This window comes from Myzus persicae, unplaced genomic scaffold (genome assembly GCF_001856785.1).
Source record: "Myzus persicae strain clone G006 unplaced genomic scaffold, MPER_G0061.0, whole genome shotgun sequence".
NCBI classification, from domain to species: Eukaryota; Metazoa; Arthropoda; class Insecta; order Hemiptera; family Aphididae; genus Myzus; species Myzus persicae.
In genome coordinates, this window is record NW_019103972.1 from 105,813 (window position 1) to 132,298 (window position 26,486).

The window sequence follows — 26,486 nt, forward strand, 5'->3', positions numbered from 1 at the left end:
CTGGAACACGGGATTACGTGGGTCGACGAGGAGGGGGAGGGATCCCGGACCGTTGATTTTAGGGACCCATATCTCTATTTCTGCATACATTCAAGAGACGTTTAAAAAAAAAAAAAAAAAATGAAAAATGAAAAATCGTCACAAATCATAAATTTGTTTTTTACAACACTATACCTATTGCATGCGTAATATTATGCGTGTTATGATAAAGTTTGTTAATTAATGAAAATGAGAGTGGCGAACGCCGAACAGTGTAATTCGATGAGGCAGGTACGCGGTATTTCAGCGTGATCGTTAAATTATTAATAATATATTCAATTACGAACATTGACATTATTTCGTTGTTTTTGAGATATTCGCCCTAGGTAACAATATATTTAATATTTTTGTCTAAGGCTTAAAACATATTTTCTCACTGCAGTGGGTGTGGAGACTTATATGGTACCTATCTTAAATGTAATTTGAAATATTTGTGAATGAAAATTGTGTTTAATATTTTTTATTATAATGTTACATAGTTAATTATTTTACTAGTCGTATTAGTTTTATCAGTTCACGTGGTACAACATTAAAAAAAAAAATATTTACAACTGTAAAAATATTGATTAAAATTTTTTTTCTCATTTCAGAAAGGTTAAAGTTTGAGTGTCGAATGAGGACTACCAAGTGTACTGCCAATGTATCTAAAAATCCGAGCTTGGTTGCCCTCTGGCTATGATATATATAATATATTATGTTACAATGTAACATATTGACGTTGGCATTAAATGTCAATCACATATAGACTCAAATAGGCCAAATTTTTCAGAGGGGAGAGGCTCGAGTTCACCCTAATATTGATTTTAACTATGGTTATCGACATACAGTTACAAATTATTATTTACATTCAATAATATCTATTTTATAACAATCTAAACGAAGAAAATTTCGCAGCTGACAAACACACATACGTGGGGCTTGGTGAAGCGCAGTCGTACGCTCAATCTGCGACAACGCTCTGAGAGTACGTACCGGCCGTCGTTGCTAGCACTCGGATGGGTGACCATCCGGGTTTTTAGCATCACATCCTTGTCACACATACAAACTTGTTCCAACCAACCGCCCTCCCCCCCCCCACACAAACACACAGTACCAGGCTAATGACATAAGTAGTTGAAGCCTTATCAAAAAAAAAAAAACACAAATTCATATGTGATAAAATATTATATTGTAATCTGGTCATATTATTATGATACAATTTCTACGGAAATCATAATAACAATTCGTTTTGTCTGTGCTTATATCGCACCTATCAGAAATACGACTGTACTTACCATAAAAACGAAATTTTAATTTAATTGAGTTCAAATTCAAAATCATAGTAAAGAAGTTGATGAGGACTTGATTTGGAGGACTGCCCCTACCTTTCTATTTATTTCAATGGCTTTATACATATTGTTTGTCCATCTTGTTTCTGTATAACACCAAACAGATTATGTGAGTTGTAATCGCATAAATACAATACGCATACACAAAATAATATATACTTAAGAAAATAATTTTAAGATCAACAACATTATTCACCAAAAGTCACAAAACTCATCACAACTAATTGGTTTTTATTAAAATATTTCGTTTTGAAGACCAAACTCCAAAATTGTAAATTCATCCAACCAAAATTTTAATCTATACCAGGTGTTCCGCAACAGTGGCTAATACCAATAAGTTATTGGTGTTTATAAAAACTTTTTTAATCTGCTTTTTTTCTTAAATTTATTGCATGCCTAAATATTACGTTTATATTAAAAAATTAAATCTGTGCAATAAACTGAACAAAAATAGAATAATAACTATATTTATGCTACGGGCAAGCGTCATTTTTGATTGGCGAGAAGTAAAAATAATTCGAATCATAAAAAGGTACAAAAATATTTGGTGTAAAAAAATCCCCATAAATTATATTGGAAATTATTTAGTCCCTGTGGAACTAAGTTTATCATAATTCAATAAATATTTGGAAAATATTAAAATATATTCAATATAAAAGTCAACTCGTGGTTTTGAATAATGTAAACTAAACTATTAGGATACATATTTTAATTGATATTTACTTTAGAGTTTCGGTTCATATACGTATTAAGTACCTAAGTATATAACAAAATTGAAAGTTCTATAATCAAACGAACGAAGTTAAAAATCGTCGAACTAACTGTTTGACTTCACTGCAAAATTGTACCAAGCCACTGATTTATATCTTAAGTACGTATACCTATCTTTCTTTCATATTATTTTTATTTTGTCGGAAATTTGAAACCATTAAATTATTTTGCCTTCGCTTACGCGAAATGAATTAAATTGTTTTCGTAGAATAATTATTTATTTACTTAAGTATACATGCCTTAATGTATTTGATGACAATTACAATTTTTCTTTCAATCGCTTTGACAAAAGTAAGTTGAATAAGTAAACAACAACAATTTTCAATTTAAAAAAAAAAAACACATATTTTATCTAGTGAATTCCATTAAATCGTTTTCTCTACAATATCAAGTTTTTTGAAGCTAATTAAGTTCTATAGAACAAAGCCACATGAAAATAATTTATACAAATTTAAAAATATTAAGAAAGTATATAAAAGTTTAGAAAATTTAAAATGAATTAGGCATCTACTTGTCATTCAATATCAGCTTTTACGGGTTTGCAAATGTGATTTTTGAGGATTAGCAATTAACCTCAATACCTAAGAATAGAAAATAATTGTATAGAATTTTTTCGAAAGAACTTGATTTTATGGGAATCGATTATTTACAGGTCTCTTTTCTTTATAGAACAATTTTTATAGAATTCCATTTTATTACACAATGTTTTATAGGACTCGGCCTCTATTCATTTTGTCAATACATTTTTTCACCTCGACCATCCCCAGCTGCTGCAATTATGATAACACAATATCTTTGAGACTTTGAAATGTTTATTTTACACGAGACAAAACTTTGTATTTATAATTTCCATTGCTGCTTATAAACACATTTTAAAGTTCACAATCTACATGTGATATTTAGAAGTTTAATCAACTTTCACTGTAACTTGATCTAGTTGTGTTTATATGTCCTCAAGACTTTGAAATATCATAATATAAAGGACGTTAGGAATATTTTAATTTTTAACAAAAGGTGAAGTATCTAGAAATGTTCTCCACATATTATTTTAATGTCTCTTGACGAAAACAATTTGGAAGACTCTGTTGTATTATTTTTTTTATTGGTCTTGATATTTTAAATGTCTGTTTCGACAACTAAAATCCATTAGCATTACATTTTATATTATTTTTATTATAATTAACATATACCATATTACCACGTGCGTAATATTCAAATACACTCGGTGTAAATGACACATGACAACCTTAAATAATATCATTTTTGTTTGCTATGAATAGTTTACACTGTAGATATAGGTACTACACTGTTGCAGATAACATCTCGGCTGAATCAATAATTCATTAATAATAAATCTACTTTCATTTTTTTCTACATTAGATGATTTTTAATGTTTATTTTGATGGCATGCGTCAAAAATTTATCAAAGACAAAGTTTAAAGGAGAAAGTAAACTCCGATCTATGATATTATTATACGTGTATTCGTTCAAAATCCTGAAATACCCATCAATTATTATTATGTTATTATTTTTACGGTACCTATGAATAATGATAATCAACAAATTCGTTTGATTTCTAAAAATATTTTAAATATTTATTTAGCGAATTTTTATTCTTTTTCTATACAATATCCATAATATATAATATAATATTATAATGCATTAGTCGAACTTGTACTCATTCAACGGTTATTAAAATCATTAGTTATTTAACGTTTATTTTATCATTGCTCAAATAATAATAATGACTTCCAACTATCGACAAAATAGTCTTCAAGGCACTATTTAATTACTATCCAACTTTCAAAACACTAACAAGAATGTTGTTATCATTAGATGTGAATAATATGAAACAATGTAGGTATGCTGAGAATGGAGAAGACAATTATTTTACGATTTATCTCATAACAATAAATTGTATAATTATTTGTTTTAAATAATTGTACTTAATAATTATTACGTTACATATACATGGAATTATTAAAAATTAGTTTTTCTGATTTGGAATTAAGTTATCAGAACAAAAATACTAAAGCGTTTTTTTAAAAAATTGTGCATAATTGGGTATGTCTAAAATTTAAAAACCAAGTCCTATAACCACATATATTACAGTAAAAAGTATTAAAGCCCACGTTTTAGTTCTATACAAATAAGAAGTTGACCAAGTTTCGATATAATCAAAAAATATAAGAATAAGAATTGTAATTCAAACTTTAATTTGTTTCTACTAGAAATTCGTGTAAATTGAGTTACTGCATTACTCGTTGCGCATGTAAAAATTAAACGATTTATTCGATCTTCATTGAATATTGTGTTGAATGAACTCTAGTGTGTGTTTTATATCATCAATTGGTTTTATCTCAAAATTGTATGGATGCCAAATTTGGGAAACCATCGTTACCTTTGTTTGTTTTTATGAAAAAAAATAATAATAACAGAATAAGTTTATTAAAGATGGGTTCTTTCGCGAGTTTGTACTCGACAACGATTTGAATGCAAAATATAAAAAAATAATCGAGTTTTCAATGTTTCCGCTGAATAGTTTTTTTTTTTTTTTAAAGAAAGGGAAATTCATTAAATGTGAATCGTAAGAAGATGAGATAGATGACTATTTAAACTGTCGTTAAGACATCTGTCCTAAAAGTTTCTGCATGGTGTAATGGATATTGAAAACTAAAAGTTGTTCGTCTTGTTATTGTTCTGAATGGCTGATTTCATTTTTGGCAGTTTTGACTTCTACAAAAATAAAATATAATCTCGTAATCGTGTTTGTATAATTATATATTATTATATAGAAGGCAATTATTTCAATGTAAAACACTCGTCACTTCAAAAATTACCATTTACCAACGTTAAGTAACGTTTTAACTTACTTTTTTAAATATTTTATTTCTTCATAATTTGAAGTAGTTATATTTACAAATTAACATTAGGTGTTGGAATCTAAACTATATTTTTACTATTATTCATCACTATCAATATTTTAGGTGAGATAGGGATGATAATTGCAGATTATCGTAATACGTAAGAGTTTTCTAGGAAATACTCTCCCGTGTAAATATTTAATAGGTATACATTATTTTAAGAACAAATATTGAGATATCCGTATTAATATAGTTAATACAATGATATACTGTATTGAAAATTGTGGAATGGCAATGATTGAACGACAGGTTTCTTCGTCTATTTATTTTAACTGGGTTTTTTTCATACTTACACACTATACTGCATTATTTGAAAAGTAAATACAATTTTTTAATTTTCCATAAATTCTGTTTTTTTTTTTAAATTTCCAGGAAACTGGATTTTATTGGATGTATATTATTTTGATATTCTCCAATTTTCCCATATTTTACAAAGCTCTAGGGGAAAAACCATTTTTTTCTGAAATTTTTTGAATTTTCCTGGAAATTTTCCGGCATTTTTATCCGTATGATTATGCCTATAAAAAACGTTTGTATAGTAAAAGTTCGAATAATAATAAAAAATAATCACAAATTCCCTATTTACAGTGTTTTTCACCATAACCTGAAATTATCATATACCTGGTTGGTCTGTACCTACATCGTGTTTCCCAATGCACAAACTAATATTAATAGTAAAACATATTATTAATATTTAGTCTACCGATTAATATTATTCTCAGAAATTAGTTTTTGGCTAATCGCATCGATAAACACTTAAACGTGAATTGTTGTTTTAATTGGATGTTAATTCGTCAAATAAATATATTTCATTCATCAATGAATAATCTGAAAATTTAAAAATTGTACATTATAGATAGACATATATAGGCTTATACATCTTTTCCGTTCAGAACAGTTTTTGTATGAGACCATATCATCATATTAGACATTTTTATTGGACACTTCACACCTACTATCAACACAGCGCCTTCAAATCCCAAGGAGATAAACATTTCTTTCCTCAAAAACCATCCTCAAAATTGAATATTGAAGAATTTTTACTGATCTAAAAGGGATGGATTAGAAAAAAAAATACATAATTGTGGAACCAATATCATCCACTCAAAGTCTTAAATTTAGCACAAGAAGTTGTACATTTTTTTATTTATCTATCGCTATATTAGCATACCTATTACCATTGATTAATCAACTCATCATATAATAAGATCAATGCTAGTTTACAGTTGACTTAAATCATAAAAAACGTCAATGAAGGACAACATATTTTATTTTATTATTCTGACCGTTCACAATTTGACATTGTTATTTATCAAAGATTATGTGAATATTATGTAGATTGAATAATAATATGATGGCTATTAATTGGCTATAATAATAATAGTTATTCAGTAATTTCAGTTTGTATCTAGGATGATAGAGAAAATCTATCATAAAAAATTTACTTATAATAATTAACTGGTTATAATATAAATTGATTGGTTTGGGCAGGTAAAATAAAAATAAATTTGTATACATTCCAAATAATTATAATCTGATAAATTATTATTATGGTTCTATAAACATAGTAATAGTTATATAATATCAAACACTATTTATTTATAAATATTAATGTATTATTATAATATGTTTTTTCTACCTATGTATTAATTTCACATTTTGGCTAAAAAAGTTAGCGTTAAAAACAAAATAACCATCATTTTAACTACCTGTGATTATCATACAATAATTACTACCTGTAGCATAATATGGTTTCTATAAAGTTCCTTTTTAGAAACTCTTGAATAATTGACAGTTGTATCTAGTCGCTATCCCTTCCACAGCAAGCCCTAAAAATTATTTCTGTTGTGTATTAAGCCACAGCCTTCAGGTATCGCGATTTAAGAGAATGCCAACGGCATTTCTTCCTCCGGTCCCATTTCTTCCTCCGGTCCTCGTACCAAAGAAATAAAAAAAGGTACTATGACTTACCACTCCTGTGCGCATCTGCTTCATCAAATTTCTGCTAAAATTTATTAGGTTAGGTTAGGTTAGGTTAGGCTAAAATTTATTGCGAACGACTTGTTGAATCATACATTGCACTGGTACGATTTCTCTCCGGTCACTAAAGACAGCGCTCATTCTTCTGCCACAAACGTCGACACAAGTGTTATTTTGATTAAATATATTATATAATAATATCCGATCGAATATCGGGGGACTTAAATAATACATATTATTTAGTATTTATTTGTAAATACATTTTGATCTTATCAAGTTGGGTATAAATATATCGTTTATTTTAAATAATTAAAATAATATTGTTACACATAACAAATGTACCATTTTTTTTATACCTATCTAGTTTATATAGTTTAACATGTCATACCGGTCTGTTGTATAGGTTGGGCATGAGTTCATCACCCTTTAGCAGCCCGGGAGGGTTCGCTGTGCTGGACACGTGCATGGGAAAAACATTTTTTCACATATTATTGAGGGTGAACGAATTATTTTTTTTAGTTGTACAATATTGTACAAAATAAATCACATACTACTGTTGTAGGTTAGTTCTTCTTGTAGCTAGTTAAATTTCGATTTGAATATTATTGATAGTGGTATGGAATAACACAGCCACAGCTCATGGACTACGGAAACATTATTTTTTCACTTATTTATGAGAGTGTACACTTTTTTTTTTGCTTTACAAAACTTTCATAAAATATAGTGCTTAATAAAATGTGAATAATTATTTTGGAATTACAACTTGTTTATGGAAATTCTGGGTTAACAGTGTTAACACAACTTAAAAACTATCATATTTTTATCACACAGATTGTGTGTCGGTACGTATGCAACAAAAATAATTGTTGGGGGTAGGGAACATTTATCGAGTTATGGCAGTAAAGGGAGTAATTTAAACTTAAGTGGCAAACACAAGCTGCCAGTGGGTTATGATAGCGTTAAATTCGTGCAAAAGGAACAAAATGAATTATTTGTTCAAAATGTGTGTACCCATACACAAGTCTGATGGTTCATAATATAATGTAAGGTAAAGAAATATTTATCGTTTTAATAAGAAACATTTTAATAAATCAGTTGTCTAGCAATATAATATCTGAAGTTCTGAACCAATTGCATTGCGAAATTTTTATTCCTTCTAATTACTTATAAAGTATAGTGTATGTATTTACCATAATAGGTATATACTTCATAATTAATAGCTGACAGCTTGATACCCATAGGTACTTACTATGTTCAAAATAACAGTTGCAAAAAAAAAGTATTTAATACATTATTTTGGATGATTTACATTACTTTAGAACAAAGCGCCGAGGTATACCATTGGAATACCGAATGATCGTAAATTATTATTTTAAGCAGCACTGCAGTTGAATAATTCTAATGAAATGCGTTTCCGCCGCGTGTGCGTGTACGTATAGGTCCTTATATTTATAAGTTTACTGAAATGACAATTTCTAAGAAGAACTATACTGTGTAGGTACTATACGTATGTAGTGTATAAACATTGAAGGACTGAATAAGTGGTCGCGCGATCGTAAATAGAGGAGTATAATATACCTGTGTGTGGGATAGAAATCGGTTGCTTAGACTCGCAGAGATTCCTACTGTAAATAAGACGGAAATCGCGGATATTGGATAAAGTATTCCCAGAGCTCTTATTCCGCGATAAAGCAGACTCGTAACGCAATATATTATTATTATAATGTGAAGTGGACCCGATCCGAGTCGGAGCCAAAAGGAAGCCGGACGGATCGCTTTGGTTAAAACAGACCAAATGACGTCTGCCCGTTAAGGGATCTGCGTGCGCGGGCGGACCGAACCCGCGCTGATTTATATTATCGCTGATAGATGGTGATAGGACGGCAAAGGACCCAGATAAAAAAAGGTCGACTGCCGGGCGTACGTGCCGGACACACTTCGAATAACGATTGATAGGGAACAGCGTTTATCCGAAACTCGCTGCGGGGTTATCCAAGTAAATCTCGATCGAATGAATGCGGATTTCCGGACACACGCATATTATATTATTATGTTTTCCGTATTGACGATGGCCAGAGTAACTCGGTCGTCTGATAATACGAGAGCGATATTATTGAGACACCCCTGCAGTATAATACATCAGCTGTGCTGCAGACGTCCGACACGGTCCGCGGAATTATACAGCACACAACCCCGGCGATGGATCGTGTCAAGACTACATTGCTATATTGCACAACATCGATAACATTCTCGTCGTCGATCAAACGTCGACAAACTCGACGTTTATTTAACGCGTATCCGGTAATTATTGCAACTATATCCTTAGTAATATTAATATACACAGTCAGGCGTTCGGCAGTGCATATACATTTGAGTTGAATCAATACCTAACGGCATTTAAATGAGAGTTTTTCAGACAGAAATCTTTGAAACAAAATACTATTTAATATAAAAATATTTTTAAAAAACAAAAATTAGTTAAATGTTACAAAATATGTTTGTGCAATTAGATTTTTGGAATATTATAGGTTTTCAGTCAATTGAAAAATACATTAAAATTTACCAACAATTTACTCATAATTTACCCTCTGCAGATTAAGTATTCTATATGTTTGAGAATATAATAGATGACGATTTATGTCAACAAAAATAAGGATGTATTAATAAAATATAATATAAAATATGTAGGTATTATATTTATTTATAGATTCATATGTATATTTATGTATTCATACTTTTTAATAACGTATCTATACGTTGTATAACATCCAAGGAGGCACAGGTGGCGTATGAAAGCTTTTCTTTTGAAACCCTTTTAATAGACCGTGCTCAAATGCTATATGTGAATTAAAAAAAAACATTTATAAAAGTCTTAGAAATACGTTGTCGTAGTAACAACCCATTTTGAGTAAACTTAGCATTTAAAAAAATGCTATACCTACGTTTAAAAAAAGGCTGTTTTATTGCATTTTTTTTTCTTTTAATGGCTAAGAAAATTTAAATGTTTCAGAGGCTATTATTCTGAATATCATTGCATTTGCATACTTCAATCTCTAATTAGTTTCTGGTTAATTAATGATGTTATTTAATAATTTATTATACCAACGTAAATTCACAGAAATCGACTGTTTTATTAGTAACATAGTGAGTTTGAAAAATGTGAAAAAATGTTTAATATTCACGGCACTTGTGTTATAATACTATACTTAAGCTCGATGCAACAATACACGGAAGGCATTATTGTAATAATAATATTTATAAAGTAAAAATTCAAATATGTAAAGTATAAATAAACAAGTACCTGTAGTAGACTCGTGGGGTTGTTAAATTTTTCATTTTTGTATATTAAAAAAATATATACACACCGTGCAATATGTTTATTTTATACGAAGCGGTGGCGATAATGGAAAAAATTTAATCGGTCTTGAATTGAACACACCAGACTGACGCGTGGTTTAATGGTGTCATAAAGTGACCATCCTGGATGTCATACTTGTGGTATAATTCCAACAAACAAAAACTTCTTTAACGTGTGTGGACAATTTGAAGGACACAAATTTGAACTTAAAATATGACAGTATGCCATTGCATAACAACTCATTTTTTTTCCTTGAAAATGTATTTTAACAGTTCGCGATGGTGGTGAATGGGTTGATTGCACAAGGAAAATCATTGGTTTTATTTAACTTAGGTATCCTGGAGAATAAGGGGGCAGTAGCAGTAATTAATATTAACTATATAATATTAGAAAAACTATAAGGTTACCTACCTAACATATTTATAAAAAAAATACATTTTTGTGATGATGAAAATAAAATATGTTTTGGATTTAAAATTTAGATCCCGATAAATTGTTAGTACATAGTTATAATTATTTTTACATTTAGACTTCTCAGTGTCAGAATATTATAGGTTCCACAAATACCTATACCTGATATTACAGAGTATTTAAATTTTAAATCTTTATTGATTTATATTTATCTATTGATTGGGGTATTGTATTCTACAAAAACCATTCTATAAAACGTCGTGCAGAGCTTATCCAATTAATAAATTAAGACGTGTGATGTATCGATATTTCCTGCTAGGTTTCTATTATTTTAATTTGGTCAATTTTTTTTCAAAATTTCATACCACATAGCATAACGATAATAATACCGTCACGATGACATTATTACAGGTAGGCGTCTATTGTTTAGCTGGAGGTTAATATTGAAATTCCAACGGTATTAGAAGCGCTAGCAGAATATTCCGACTCATCCCATCACGTTGGAAATTGTATACAACCGTCACTGCTGTCACCGTCACTATAACTTTATAATGGCGTTGTTAGGGGACCATCACTCATTTTATCCAGAAATAAACATGTATATTGTCTTCTATTGCCACACTGTCAACTTCGGGGCATAGATTCGGGCTATATTATAATAACAACATGTACGCGAGGTTCACAGCCGAAATAATCGTCAACTACTTTCGCACGGGATCAGCGTTGGCGAAGAACTCCGGAGATTATTATTTGTACAAGTGAGCAAATCGTGCGAGTGTTCTATCAACATTCCACGCGAAGAGACGGCGTTTCCGTTTAATACTTGTAATGTATTATTGCAACCATATAGTGATGGGAAAATTCAGAAATTAAATTTTCAAGAGATTTCTAAAGAGGCATTTCTGAAAACCGAAAATTAAATATTATAATTTATACAACTTACTTTTTTACTTAAGGTGTGCGAAATTAAAAATTATTCATTAAATTTTTATGTATATGCCATAACATTAAAAATATACTGTACACATTATACTAATTTAAATATTTTGTTTTTAATTATAATTGAATTAAGTATATTCGCGTAATATATGCACGTATGTACACGTATGTATTAGCACTATTGTTATTTTATCCCAACAAAATTAATGTAATTAAAAAATAATAATAACATGTTTTTCTTGGAAATTTCCTACTTACATCACTCATTGTAACGTATTATTACTACACTTTGTCCATAGGATTTATGGAATATGGAATGGCGTAGGCTCGAGGCCTTAACAAAAGAATCAACCTCTTCTCGAGTAAAAAAAAAAATAATCTACTAAAATTTTTCGCTATAAATGTTGTTGGAAAGTGAAAAAAATTGATCTCTTGTATACCAATATTGAGTGTCGTATAATATCAGTGCTCAGTAATTATGTTATAATTGTGGGTATAATTTCCAGAAATTCTATAAAATACCATCTTAATAATTATAATACACTTCTACTAATCTATTGCCCTATACATATTTAGATGGGAGGAGGGGGGGGGGATAATGAGAACTTTATACAGGTCGGATCAAAGCCCGGAATATTCATTTTACTTTAATACCTACCTAATCCTAGAAAAATGTGTTCTTCAAAAACAAAAAATATTGTGCAGTAATTAAATGCATGTTCTAGTTTCTATAATTATTTTTGAAAATTGGGTTTTGATCGGACCTTCAAAACGTTCTGTTCTTTTAAATGTACGTTAGTTATTAGTTATTACTACACTATGGCTATAGGATGCATGTAATATTAACTGAAATGGAGGCTGGGTGTCACTGAGTCAACTTCCTGGGGCGATGAAAAAAATTGTCTACTAAAAACTAGCGTTCTGAATATGTTTAGAAAGTGAAACAAATTTGTCAATATATTAATAGATGATAGTATAATAATATGTAGGTACTTACCTAACGCTTTATGTAGGTATTCAAATACAGCCAATTTCACACCAACCGTTTCAATAGTATACTGTCAACGTCTAATGAGGACCATTACTCATTTTATCCAGAAATAAATATGCTTAAGAGTATTGTCTACCCTCATAAAGTTAACAGCACACTGTCAACTCCGGAGCATAGGTTCGGGCCACTGAACTGAATATATTATATTTTATGGAAACAGCATTGAATCTGAAAACATGTTCCACCTTAGAAAGCTGTCATTTTAATAGTCTTATCGTGGAATAAACAATAAAAACCTGTCTGCACGATATGCGATAATGTTTGCCATCATAAACAAATGAAGATACCATCCTCGGTTTAAAGATTTTAACCGTAGATGCCACCAGAATATCACTGATTTTTAGTGGAAGTATCCAGTAGTTCTATCCGTGAAAAATCTTGGAAAAGAACGTTGACAGACTCAAAATGGCGGCATCTGTAGGCGCAGCGACACTTTTCGTGTTAGACACAATACGCGTTCCGTGTCTTAAATTCAGTGGTTCGAGCTATACTGTAAGCAGTCGACGATCGAAAACTACCTCCACACGATAAGCGTGAAGAAAAACTCAGAAGATTATTGTATGCACACAAGCAAATAGTGAGCGTACAGTGCGTAATATACGACGAGACGACGTTACTGTGAAATACTAGTAATGTATTGTTAGTTGTTACTATAGGTACACTATGACTAAAGGACTTATATAATATTTGCATTGGCACGGGTGTGGGATGCACTAAAGTCAACCTTCTAGGGTAGCAAAAAAAAAAAAAAAAAGATTTACTAAAAAACGTGCGTTATAAATATTTATAGAAAGTGAAAAAATTGGTCGCTCGCCAATAACCCGAAATCATATTAAAACTCAACGCTTTATATATAAAAAAATGCAGCAGCTAATTTCATACATACAATTAAAATATATTGTCAATATTTATACTCGTATAATAAACGTATAATTTAATTTGTAATTTAAAGATTTGACTAATCCTCCTCTCCCGCCCCTTTCCCCGAAAATGAATCCAGGCAGTGCTTCTGCCCTCGACGCCCCTTAGTGACTTCATTATGCGTTGGTTAATACATATATAATTTTTTTTTTTGCAGCGTCCTTTTACAAATTTAACTAGTGTAATGTAATTAAAAGTAAAATGGAACTAAATCCTTTTATGTCTTAAATCGATACACGAATTGATCTATTTCATATTTTTTAAGTACATAAAGCATATCGCTACGTACACATATTCTAACTATTCTAACACAAAGAATGCTTGTCTTGCTGTATTATACGTATACGAAATTAGTGTAAAAGGCAGACGCCTCTTGCTCATATATATTACAATGTTATCCTAAATTCAATTTCAGTATTTCACACGAACAGTGACTTAGTACCTAGATGAAAAAAAATGTAAAAATGTATTAACAATGATATATAGAACAATTTAAAAGCAAGACCGACAAAAATTATTTATCTGAGGTACATAAAAATTGACTTTTTGTAATCTGTTTTGGAATAATTATTATAAGATGCATCTCTTTCGCTCAGTTAACGGTTTAGAACTCATCGCTTGAAATTCACTATAAATTCTATTACATTTTTATCGCATATTTCACCATATTATATTATTCTAACAACATTAAATGCACGTCTGACTATTTTATATTGCATAGATAAATCCTAGACGTACAGTTATTGCTAAATTTTAATGTATTAGATATTGTCGGTAAAGGAGAAAAAATTGCATTACACAGACGGGCGACGACACCTTTATATTTCATTATACAACAAACGAGACTTGCAACGAGTATAATTTACATTGCAAATAAGGTCATGCATACTTGAAAATTGAAATATGGTCCCGTGTGTTCACTATAATATTATATTTGTGATAACATAATAGTAAACACGATTTTTTTTCTCCGACAACATTCCATAATGTTGTTACACTGTACGTAACCATAACTATTCAGAATTTACCTTTGAAGAATATTATTTTTTTTTTTTTTTTAATCGATTGACACCTTACGTGTTACAGTTATTTGCGTTTGTGTTTATTCACAGATTTTCTGTCTGCAAATGCATTCCAAATATTCAACTAGATTTCCAACACCCGTCCCGTTTTATGGCTTATTTTTTATCATGTCCAGTCGACTAGAGGTAATAAGTCGGTAGAGGCGTACCTCGTCTGGTCGAATAATATAAAAGACACGAGCATTATTCTATTTATTTTAAAAATATCGTCAAATAAGTCTTTTTTGAGCTTTGTTTTTTATTTAAGCCACTGTACACAATGTTAACATAATATATTAAGTTGAGTAATGAAGACATTTTAAAGTAAATGTCCTGTAACAAATTCTGCCGCTTTCGGTGACGTTAATTATAATTACCGTGAGATATAGATACTATTATTTTTTTTCCTTAATATCACCTGCTTTTTTTTTTTTTTTTTTAGCAACCTCTACCAACTGTTTTTGAATTTTTTTTATAAAACGTAATTTATTGCTTGTATAATTGGCATAGCTGATGAATTTTATCTTAACTCGTTTATCTATAACGATTTTTCAGTACACCTAACTTTTATGAACCACGTCATTTTAGAGTTATATCCCAATTGGGTACCATGTGTTTGTGACGTAATTAATTCATGTATATTTAACGAAACTATGACGTAACACTTCTTTAAACTTTCATTTTATACACCTATACAACAATAATGGGAATAAACTATAGTTTTCAAACATTTAACCGAATACAGTTAATAAACTCCGATTTTACTGTATCCGAGTGAACATTATTATTATTCCTACACTTAACATAATTAATACTGTTTTATAATGCATGATATCGTGTTTATTTATTAAACTATAAGCATTAAGCAACACAGTCGTACTATATAAACGATACTAAATTTAATTTTTAATCGAGTTCAATAATTGAATTTGGAATACCTATAGTTCATAGAAATTCGCAGAAATAATATTTGTCATTCCGTAAATGATTAAGACAATTATATCAATTATAGTCGATTAGTCAAATATTATTTCAACTGTATTTTACAAATTGATAATAGTAACGTATATTATATTATTACACTATAATTAAATTATAACAGTGTGTATATATTAAACGAATTATTACGAATGCAAATATTAAGTATTTATTTTTAAATTATAATTCGAACTTCGGTTAGTATTATAAAATGTTTTGAAATTCGAATAGAATATAGATCAGGCAAAACTCAAAATATATTAATTTCAATATCGTCTATGAGTTTATATTCTAATTTATAATGTATGGTGTACTCGAATGAGCCATATACAATGAATACAACAACAGAATTATAATAATATGTCACATGTATCTGCACCTGTAGAGTGTAGGTACCTAATCAGAATCTATTTCAGTAATGAGAAATATTCAACAGTCATCACACATAATAATATGAAGATAAATTACACCTTTACCCATATATACAATTTACAATTATACAAATGGTATTTTAAGCTCATGTAGATTGTATTATTCCAAAATAAGATGTTTAAATGACATTTCGCAAACAGTTAAGTTATAAAAATTGGTTTTATTCAGCACAATAATTTACTTGGAAATGTGAGTGGTATTTAATTAGTGTGAGGAATATCCAGAATTATTTTAATAGAAAAATGTTTTTTATTAAGATGTCTTGTGACCAAGACGGATTCACATTGTAAAAAATATTAAAAAAACCTCGTGACAAGACAATCAAATAAACAACTTGCAATTAATATTAATTTTTTTCTGACTAACATTAAATCATTAAAATATCTCCACATTTACCTTAGATAATATTGTAAAATTACGTAGGTACATTATTTTATACGATTTTCGCCTAAATTATTATTCATTTACATTTACATAATATATTAATTACAATATTATTGCTGTGTGTACACCTAATGATACGCAGATACATAGATACACGTAGGTTATTTTATGTAACATAATTATTATTGAACTTTTAGGTTCGACGAAATTACGTGTCGTATAAGCTTTGAATTACCGTCTATAACTACATCATATTTTCATAAATACATGATACTTCTGACATTCATTAGTTCAATTTGGAGACTCGAGTACTATCGTGTTCCAAACAGGTATTTTATTAAACGATCAAAGAACTAATTCAATTTATCGGCTATTTCAAAAAAATGATTTTTTCTGAAGCAGAAAATAATGTGTTATTATTCGTATAAGCTAAGAATACCTGCGTATATAGCTATTATAAATATGTATAGTGAACAATGAACATAATATTGTAGTACTGAAAGCACTGACATTTAGGAAGATGTTCATCGAAAGACTTAAATCATAATGATGAATCAAATAACACTAAGTCGCATAATCGTGTACAGACGATAATTTATTTCATTGCCGCGAACTGTTCAGACGCAATGACGGTATTATCTTCAACCCAGATAAATAATATGGTGATGGACAATTAATAGCAAGCGATAATATTCAGAGAAATATTCGCACAAGAAAATACTTCAATCAATCAGCTAAACCGGATTTTCGAATAACTATAATAATATGATAGAAACATATTATATATATATGACTAACAGACTTGAGCTTAAACTATAGCGAAAAACCGTTTGGTCTATGCGTTATTTTTTACGATTTAGAAACCGGAAATGTATGCATTTGCATATTAACGCTCGACGTATGCATCATAGCTTTCAAAACGTAGGCATTTCCCACCAAACTGATTTCATAAACCATATTTTGACTTTGCATATTTAAGGGGTTTGAGCGTAATATCGTGTTCTTAAGACATGTAATTTGCATAATCCATGTACATCTATAATATTCCCCTAACGTTGTCTTATACTCAGCAAGTAATAATAATTATTGTCAAAATATTGAGTTCTAACGCACAATATTGTATTCCCGACGTAGTATATGAAACATTTCATTTTTCATTTTTCCAATAGTAAACAAATTTCATACTGGTTAGGAAAAAAAATATCTTTATTTTAACAAACTTTTAAAAGCGATATTACTTCTTTCGTTCAAATGGTTTTTTTTCAAATTATTCTGTTCAAACTAGGTATATTAATAACTATTATATCATTTTTTTAATATGTTAAGATTGTTTATGATCCTATCAAATCACATAGGAACTTAAAAGTGTATAGGTATTGGTACGTTGTAAATACTTTATTATTTTTATTATTATTGATAATTTAAAATCAGGAATAAGTGGTAATCCGGTCTGATTTATATTTGTCGAGCACTAACATCTATTTAATTGTTTTAGTAACCCATGAAATCCATACGTTTTGTTTTTCTAAGACTATTTTTTATATGCTCATAAATATTTTTTTTAATCTAGGACATTAATTCTGTACGGCAGTATACATAAATTATAATATTTTGTCGCAGTGTAATTGTTCAAAGTTTAATCAATTTTACATTTATTTTAGTTTTATGATGATTTGAAGTTTATATACATAGTAATATACATAGTAATAGTATTCGCACGAATGTTATAAATTTATGCACAAGTTACAATAAATAAAATTATAGAATTTTAGTATATTTTGGAAAACATAATCACACGTCAAGACATAAGAAATGAAGATTAGATGGGAGACCTTAATGCCATTTCTTAGTACAGCTAATGTGTGTACAGTATAATAAAATGAAAACCATATTCTACTGTTGAATAACATAATTTTAAGACTGTACTAAGGAAGGATGTAGGAATTACATTTTTTATGATCCAGATCTCGAATACCTAACCTCTCGTCCAGCACTATGTAATGTAATTATATATGTGCGATGTTGTTCGGCATTTCTGTGGACCAACTCCGTAACAACAAAATAATTTACAAATCAAATCAGAGAAAATTACAGAGCATTAAATCGTGGGAATTACTGAAAAACAATTAATAAGTATCTGCCAAAACACCAGAATTAATAATACAAACGTACCTGATCTTTAAAAGGCAAAAACAATTATGTAAGATTTATTTGCAAGACAAAACTAAAGTTTCTCGTGCGAGTGATATAATATTTAAGAGAAGAATTATTAATTTGGTTCGAAATTATATTCTGATTGTATTTTCTTTTTTTTTTTTTTTAAACCATCGTTAAAACCGAAGTCTTTGCCTTGTTTTATCCTATTAATTTCTCGAGTAGGTATATTTAAAGATATTGTGATTTTAATATTACATTGGCCTTTTTTTTTTTTTTATTATTTATTAAATTATGTGATTACTCGAAATATTATGAATATAGATGGAAAAATGTATCTCTTGAATGTGTATGCATTGTTTACTTTAATATACATAACAAATGAATAAAATTTATTAACGCTTCAAGTTTCAAATAATAACTGTAATAACATTTATTTTTCCACTACATTATCCCTTTCTTAAATTTACAAATTATTTATATATTTTTAGCTTCACCGTAGACAAAACAAAGCATTAAAATTCATTGCGGAAAAACCACATAGCATACCACGAGACAAGCTCTTACACTTATTTTTATCGTCGACTTATAAACATAAAATAAACATCACTGTAAAAGCGGATCAAATTTTTAGATCTTGAATATTTACTACAGCCATAAATTTATTGTCATCCAAATTCGTAAACATTGTTATATATTTCTACATTTTAAAATCCCCATATTTTGATATTTGAGGAAAAATATGCTCGTGTCGTTAATATTCCGATTCTTCATTTGTAAACAAATAAACAAACAAACAAACCATACAAGTGAATAATGTGTACCGTAAAAATAACTTTTTTAATAACCATGGATGTTTTAAAAAATAAATAAATCAATAAGTAAATTAATTCAAGTAATTATAATTCCTGTTATCGACTATCGTAAATAAAAAAACATTATATTACTATATCGATACTGCGAAGACCAATAATTATTTATTATTACGGTGAACTATTGATACATATTCAATTCGACTGAATAGTATAAGACTTATTTTTTCATTTTCTTATAACGGTTACCTCGAATATTCCATCGTATGATATTCTCTGCATGTTCATATTGATAAAAATATTATTATATATGACCTAAGTTATAATGTTTGCATGACAAAGAAAAATAAATCTACAGCTCAACAGAACCGTGTTGAGAAATATTATGTTTATTTATTTTTTATTACGAACATGTGTACCTATTGGTGTAATGAAATGAAACCTAAATTCGTAGTAGTAAAAATGTGAAGCAAAATTCTACTCACGTATTTTATAACCAAACATTTGAAAAATAGACGTGTTTAGGGAAATACTTGAATCCATAATAAATTCTATAATCTATATGCATTAAATGTAACTCAAAAGCCACAAACATTGTTGTGTACGATACGTCTTAATTAATATCGTCATATTTTAAGCTGTTAATAATATCAATATTAATGAGAAAATCATATTCTTACATTATTTATTACTAATTAGAGTACGATAGAAAATATAGACACTTGAAACATCTTCATACAGCTATTCAGTTTTTTTCTTTTTTTTTGGGGGGGGGGGGGAGTGTTATTGTTGTTAAAAAAGACGGGTTTCGTAGACAATTATGTGAATTGAAGACAACGTAAAAATTAATAAGACATTAGATATTTTTATTATTTGTTCATATGGGTTCTTTTAAATTAATAATTAACTTACAAGTAATATTTAATTACATAAGAAGTACTATAGTATAATAATACATCATAGTAGGTTTTGTAGTATGGAATACACTAAAAACTTTTCAAATTAATTAATATACCAAAACAATGTTTCATCTATTATAAAATTGTACTTAAAACAAAACTAACAACTCAGATAAAATAATAGTCGTACATTTAAAAATTAAAATTGCATGTGTTATGTGCAATGTGCATACAAATTAGCAGTGTAATCATGGAAGAATCTAATACGAGTCCAATTAATTAGTTGATAACCATTTGAAACCGCAGGCACACTCAAAAAACTAAAACGTCTGATATTACCGTACTTGCGTTTTTAAATACATGTATTTTAAGAAATTAAAAAAAAAGGGGGGCAAGTGGATGTTGCTCTTCATTACAGTAGGTTACAAGTGGGTCACTATAATGAATAGGATTAAATTTTGATTCAATGATTTTAAATCATTGAATACGAAAAACGATTCTGATCGAAAACGCTCTGTCAGCCCATAATATTACTTGGTAATTTAGTATAGTTGATGATATTATTGTGATTAAAATGATTCATTTCACTAATATGCAATAGTATGACACTACGTAGGTTAAATTCATTTTTGACAAAAAAATTACATTTGAAAAGTCATGGTGTGCATAAAATTACATTTGAAAAGTCATGGTGTGCATAAAATATAACAATATAGTCTAAAAGTTTCAAGTACTCACGAATAATATTTTTAAATTATAACAAAATAGGTAACTTTAATCATTATTCTTGGTTATCTAATATGTAATTTTGTCTAAATTTGTACATAAAATAACATTAAAAAAACTGTGCTTAAATATTTTTTAGAATTTTTGGTTACTGAATTAACTTTTTGTGTATAACTTCACTTTAAATTTTTGATCCTTAGCTATAAACGTTGAGAATTTTATAAGTATTTAACAACAAAATAATTTTTAAATTATCAGTTTGATGAACTTTTTCACAATTTGAACTTTAAATGCTTAGAAGACAAAATCGCGCCTATGTATTTTTAATATTTTTCAATTACTATTTTAAAAATATACCAGGAGTCTTGAATTAAATTTTCACACTTTTTATCCCTTCAAATAAAATTTTATTGACATTTATAAAAAATAAAAACTACAAAAATTGGAAGTTGAAAATGTTCGTGAACAGCTCAAAACGAGTCAAAATATTTTGAAAATTTCATCAATTATAATTATTGATAAAATGAAAAAGATGATGTAAATGTAATGTATCTACAGTTATTTACTTGTTATGTATAGAAAATGATAATATATACATTTAGTGAAAGTTTCAGGTATCTTAACTTTTTGTTTGTTTTTTCCCGATGCTTTAGAAAACTACTGAGAATTTTAAATTTTGACCTCAGAATGCACCAACTAGATTTACTTTCCCACCGGAAGAGATACTGAAGTTGAAAATCGAAGCATTATTTAAACTACTTATCGTGTACACAGACACAAATAAAAAAAACACACACACACACACACACACACACACATCATTGTAAAATCAATACATTCATCCCTCCGCTCAGAATCTAAAACAATATTCAGATGAAATAAGTATTTCCCTTAACAATATATTGCGATAGATAAACCTAAACTGTAAGTAAATTATTTTTGTAGATCACATAATTTTATAAGCAACAGCTCGGAGCTTCAAAAACAATATAATATGTATAAGACATGACTTAGTTTAAAAATAAAATATATAATAACGATGAATCTTGAGGTTAGTATTATTTGAATTATTACAAATATGAACACAAAAATTATTATACCATAAATTGTACCGTTATCTACAGTGTTTTTATGTACGATATTTTTCGTAACGATATGGTGAACGTTGCGACATCGACGAACCGGCTAAGTACAATATGTATGTTATTATATTTTGAGGGTTCGTAGGTTAGGTGAGGTTAGGTTAGGTATACACATATGTGATATAGAATCGACTCTCAAAATGTTTCTATACTGAAAGCACTAAGTTTTAATGTTTAAACATCCGAAAAAAACCATACGAATAGTACCAGCGACTCATAACAGTTACCACCAGTACCGACATGGTACGGGTTAAAATAAATCTATCTTTCTATTGTTTTCTGTTTTGCTTCTGTTGAAATATTAAATAATATAATCTCTATATTTTAAAGATTAATCTTATGATTTTCCACTTCTTTACCCTGGACATATTAATTTTGATGTAAACACAAGAGACAGATTCAACAAATTCTTGAAAGCCAACTTGAATCCAATATCGTTAAAGTTGGTAGGTGTTAGCTTATGTAATCAGCTAACATCAAAAATACGTCCAAAATTAAGAAAGTAAATCATAAAAGCAACCACTCCAAATTTTTGTGAACTAAAAATTAAATTCATGTATGGGCTACTCCATAGCAACCCACAGGAATTGAACAAATAAATTGTAAACACCCTCAGAGCCTTAAAAAATCTATTGATATAGCTTTAATAGAAAACGGTCCTGTAGTTTTTGAGTGTATAGAGGACAAACAAACAAAGAAACATTCATTTTTATGCAGTAGACAAAATCTGGAACACATAAAAATTCAAAAACATAGTAGCATTTTAAAGAAGAAAAAAAACAGAAATCTCCGCGTCAAAAACAACTAAAAAATGAGCAGACAACACGGGGTTCACTAATCATATTCTAACCCCCTCTCCCCTATTCAATTTTTTTCCTTTAATAATTAATTTATCAAATTCAAATTTTTGTCATTTTTAAGTAAGATTATAATTTCAATATTATTTTTAATAATTCTATTTTTTTTTTTATACTACTTAGAAGTGTCCAGTTTTTTTAAAATATAACATCGTTTGTAAATTGTTAAGCAGGTATGATATTTTATCTAAATAAAAATTTGAAGGATTAATTTCTGCATTTTAGTATCAATTACTACCATTTTCAAATCAAAATCATATCTAACAAACATTTTATCAAGGACCTACCTACATATATAATTACATAAAAATAATAATAATATTTATTTACCAACAACAGAATGCTTAATACAATTGAGATAACATGGAATGTTAGTGTATTGTGTATATTTCAGGGTTGGTATACTCCTGAAACCTATTACTGTTCTCAAGAAAATAAACTAAAAATCAAATACAAACTAACAAACATTATCCTCATACTACAATATCAGTTAAAAAGCTATTTTTTCGAATTCCGATTTAGAAGGATAAATCAATCTAAGTATTCAAAAATATGATCCTCAAGTTAAGTTCCTCAAGTGTACAAAAAAATTTTAATTTCAATAAATTCATTGCTGAAGGTACAAAATCAGAGATGATCGAGTTTGGAGAATCATCCATATATGTACTTTTATACATATAATATTGGTATGCGCAGTATGTGTAAAAAATTAAACAATATATTATTATGATCGATAACCAACGCGATTGATCTACAAACCGTTCAGAATGCAAACGGTATCCGTGGCGTTGATCAATGAGTCCACATCACACGTGTGTCATCGAACAACTGACGTGCAAATCGTCTGCCATTAAAGCCGTCAGATAATTCGACCCTCCCCCCCCCCCATCAACCCCCAAATTGACCCATTGACACCCCCGGGGTTAGGGAAAACGCGTACACAGTCGCCGACTACCATTTTGGCTAAACGCCCAGGCATATACCGTTCCGCCTCGGCGAGTAAGTAGATAATGTTATTTTTGATGGTTTCGAAGTATGTGGGTGCGTTGCTCACTGCCTACCCGATGCCGACTGGCCCACACGGTTTTATTGGCACCTGTCCCGGACACTAAATGATCACCTCTCCGGGCAAAATAATAATATAATATAAACTGTGACGATGGATTTTTGACGACGAAACACAATAAAACGGTCAGTCGTCACTTGTCAACATGCAGAAGTAATACCTACACTATTACCCCGGGTGACCCATATTTAACGAAAGACACATTATTCCGCACGTTTGTAAATTGTCAGAAAACAAATTGTTTAGAAAAAATTACCTTTACCGTGTTTTACTGTTTTTTAATGACAATATTCCATGGCAGAATATTTCTTTGAGTGCTTCGGTGTATAAAATTCGAATTTTAAACGAGTAGTTTATTGGTTATGACAACATATTTAAACAGTTTATATGAGCGGAGTATTGGACCAACATTTTACAAGATACCCCTATATCCTTGTCCTGTCGCCACTCCACTGTATTAATCCAAACTTTAAATACTTAGAAGTTATAAGTTATAACTCATAAACAACTCTTCTGAAATTCGATTGTTATACATCGCAGAATTTCAAAAAATATTCTGCTACGGGATTTTAAATTTAAAATGTATGTTTTCAGTCAAAAGAGTAAAAAACCTTAAAAATATAATAAAATAATAACAAATATGATTTATATTTTTTTAAGTTTTTTTACACTTTTGGATGATACATAATAAAAATACAGGGAGATTGACGAAGCATCATACTTAAATCCGAATTTTTCTCTAATAATTAAATTATTCAAATTGTGATTTTTTAATTAATTAAGCACTCATACTTAAGGACCATTTTTTCCGATTGCAAGGAGTGCCACCAGTTCGGTGGCGATCACTGATCAGATTTTATTTTAATATAATTCTATTGCGTTATTCAAATATAATTATTGAACGATACTAGCACCCACATTAAATATTTTATTTTCTGAAACAGTTATTATGTCATACCTTATTACTTTACGCGACAACAATTTCACAAATGAAGACATTATAATATAGTAGAAAGTAATAAATTGTATTTTTTTTTAAAATGAATCTCAAACATATTTATATGAAAAAAAATTGTTGACAAACATAGTCGAACATTGTGTTATATATTTTATGTACTAAACTTTATTCTCTAAAAATAGATCGTTTTAAAAAGAATATAATATAAAAAAATTTTATATGCCCATAAATTGTGAAATACTCGATGGTTCTTGTTCCGAATTATTATTAGATCGACCATTGTGAAGATATTATTTGATTTCATAAAGTTGAAGACTTATTCTTACTGTAAATCTATATTGCTGGCCACTCAATAGAGTAGTTTAAAATTGTTCATAAATACAACCGTGAAGTATAGTTTTTTTCCTATAAAATCAGTTATCGATTATCATTCCGAGTCTATATCGGATTCGATGAATAGTTAACATTCCTCAATTATTGTCATTTTCTTCGTGAAAATTGTCAAGTTTAAGTGACATCCGTATTTCAACCAACCCTATTGTCTAATTAAAAGCCTCAATTACGTCTTTATTCTAAAGTTTCTTATATATTATATATATTACAGTCATTGAATTTGTATTGTTGCAATACGGTAAGTTCGCTACTAATCAACTAATCCTCAATGGGATACTGTAATTCAAAGTGAACAATACTTGATATTACTTTTGAGGGAAATTCTCGATAAATATGAAAATTTACTATTTTACCAAACCAATCATAACCATATAGTAGCTCATTGTTCGTAGGTAATTTGCATCTGTCTAGAAACATCGTTTCCATAGCCGCGTACGAAAAGAAAATTAATTGAAAAATAAAACTAATGATAATTGTATATTATATTTTAATATTAACCTAAATTGCTAGGTAATATTACAATAATCATCCGGAAACAACGACTGGTGAGGTCAAGGCGAATCATAGGAAATACAATTCATACACGTGACTTTCTCGTGCAGTTGTGATGTCAACACCGTCGTCGAAATACGTCTTTGCAGTAAGTACATTGGTTTTGCCCAAGTTTATTTTTTTGAAAAAAAAATAATGAAATCGTTAATTTTTTATTATAATTAATATCGTGTGGCATGAGCAGGTACTTTTTCTTTTCGTTAAATAATTCAGAGTAGGTGCCTACCTCTACTTTTTTTTTTAATGGCATTTAATAATATTACCAAATTTCTGGAATCTCGGGTTTTTTATTTGTATACAAAAATACAAGATATACGAAATGTATGTTTAATAAGATATCTTTTTATTAA

The 26,486-nt window shown here is 29.0% G+C and overlaps 1 protein-coding gene across 2 annotated transcripts in view; it reads left to right on the plus strand.

Moving 5' to 3' along the window:
- Positions 1-26,486, plus strand: part of LOC111037062 (RYamide receptor-like) — a 98,614-nt gene that overhangs the window by 15,074 nt on the left and 57,054 nt on the right. Inside the window, exon 2 of one of the 2 annotated variants that reach the window (XM_022319421.1) lies at positions 26,095-26,224. The exons of the other annotated variant lie outside the window; for it this stretch is intronic. The gene's annotated coding sequence lies outside the window, so the exon portion shown is untranslated. The remainder of the gene's footprint in view (positions 1-26,094; positions 26,225-26,486) is intronic. 2 annotated transcript variants of the gene reach the window in all.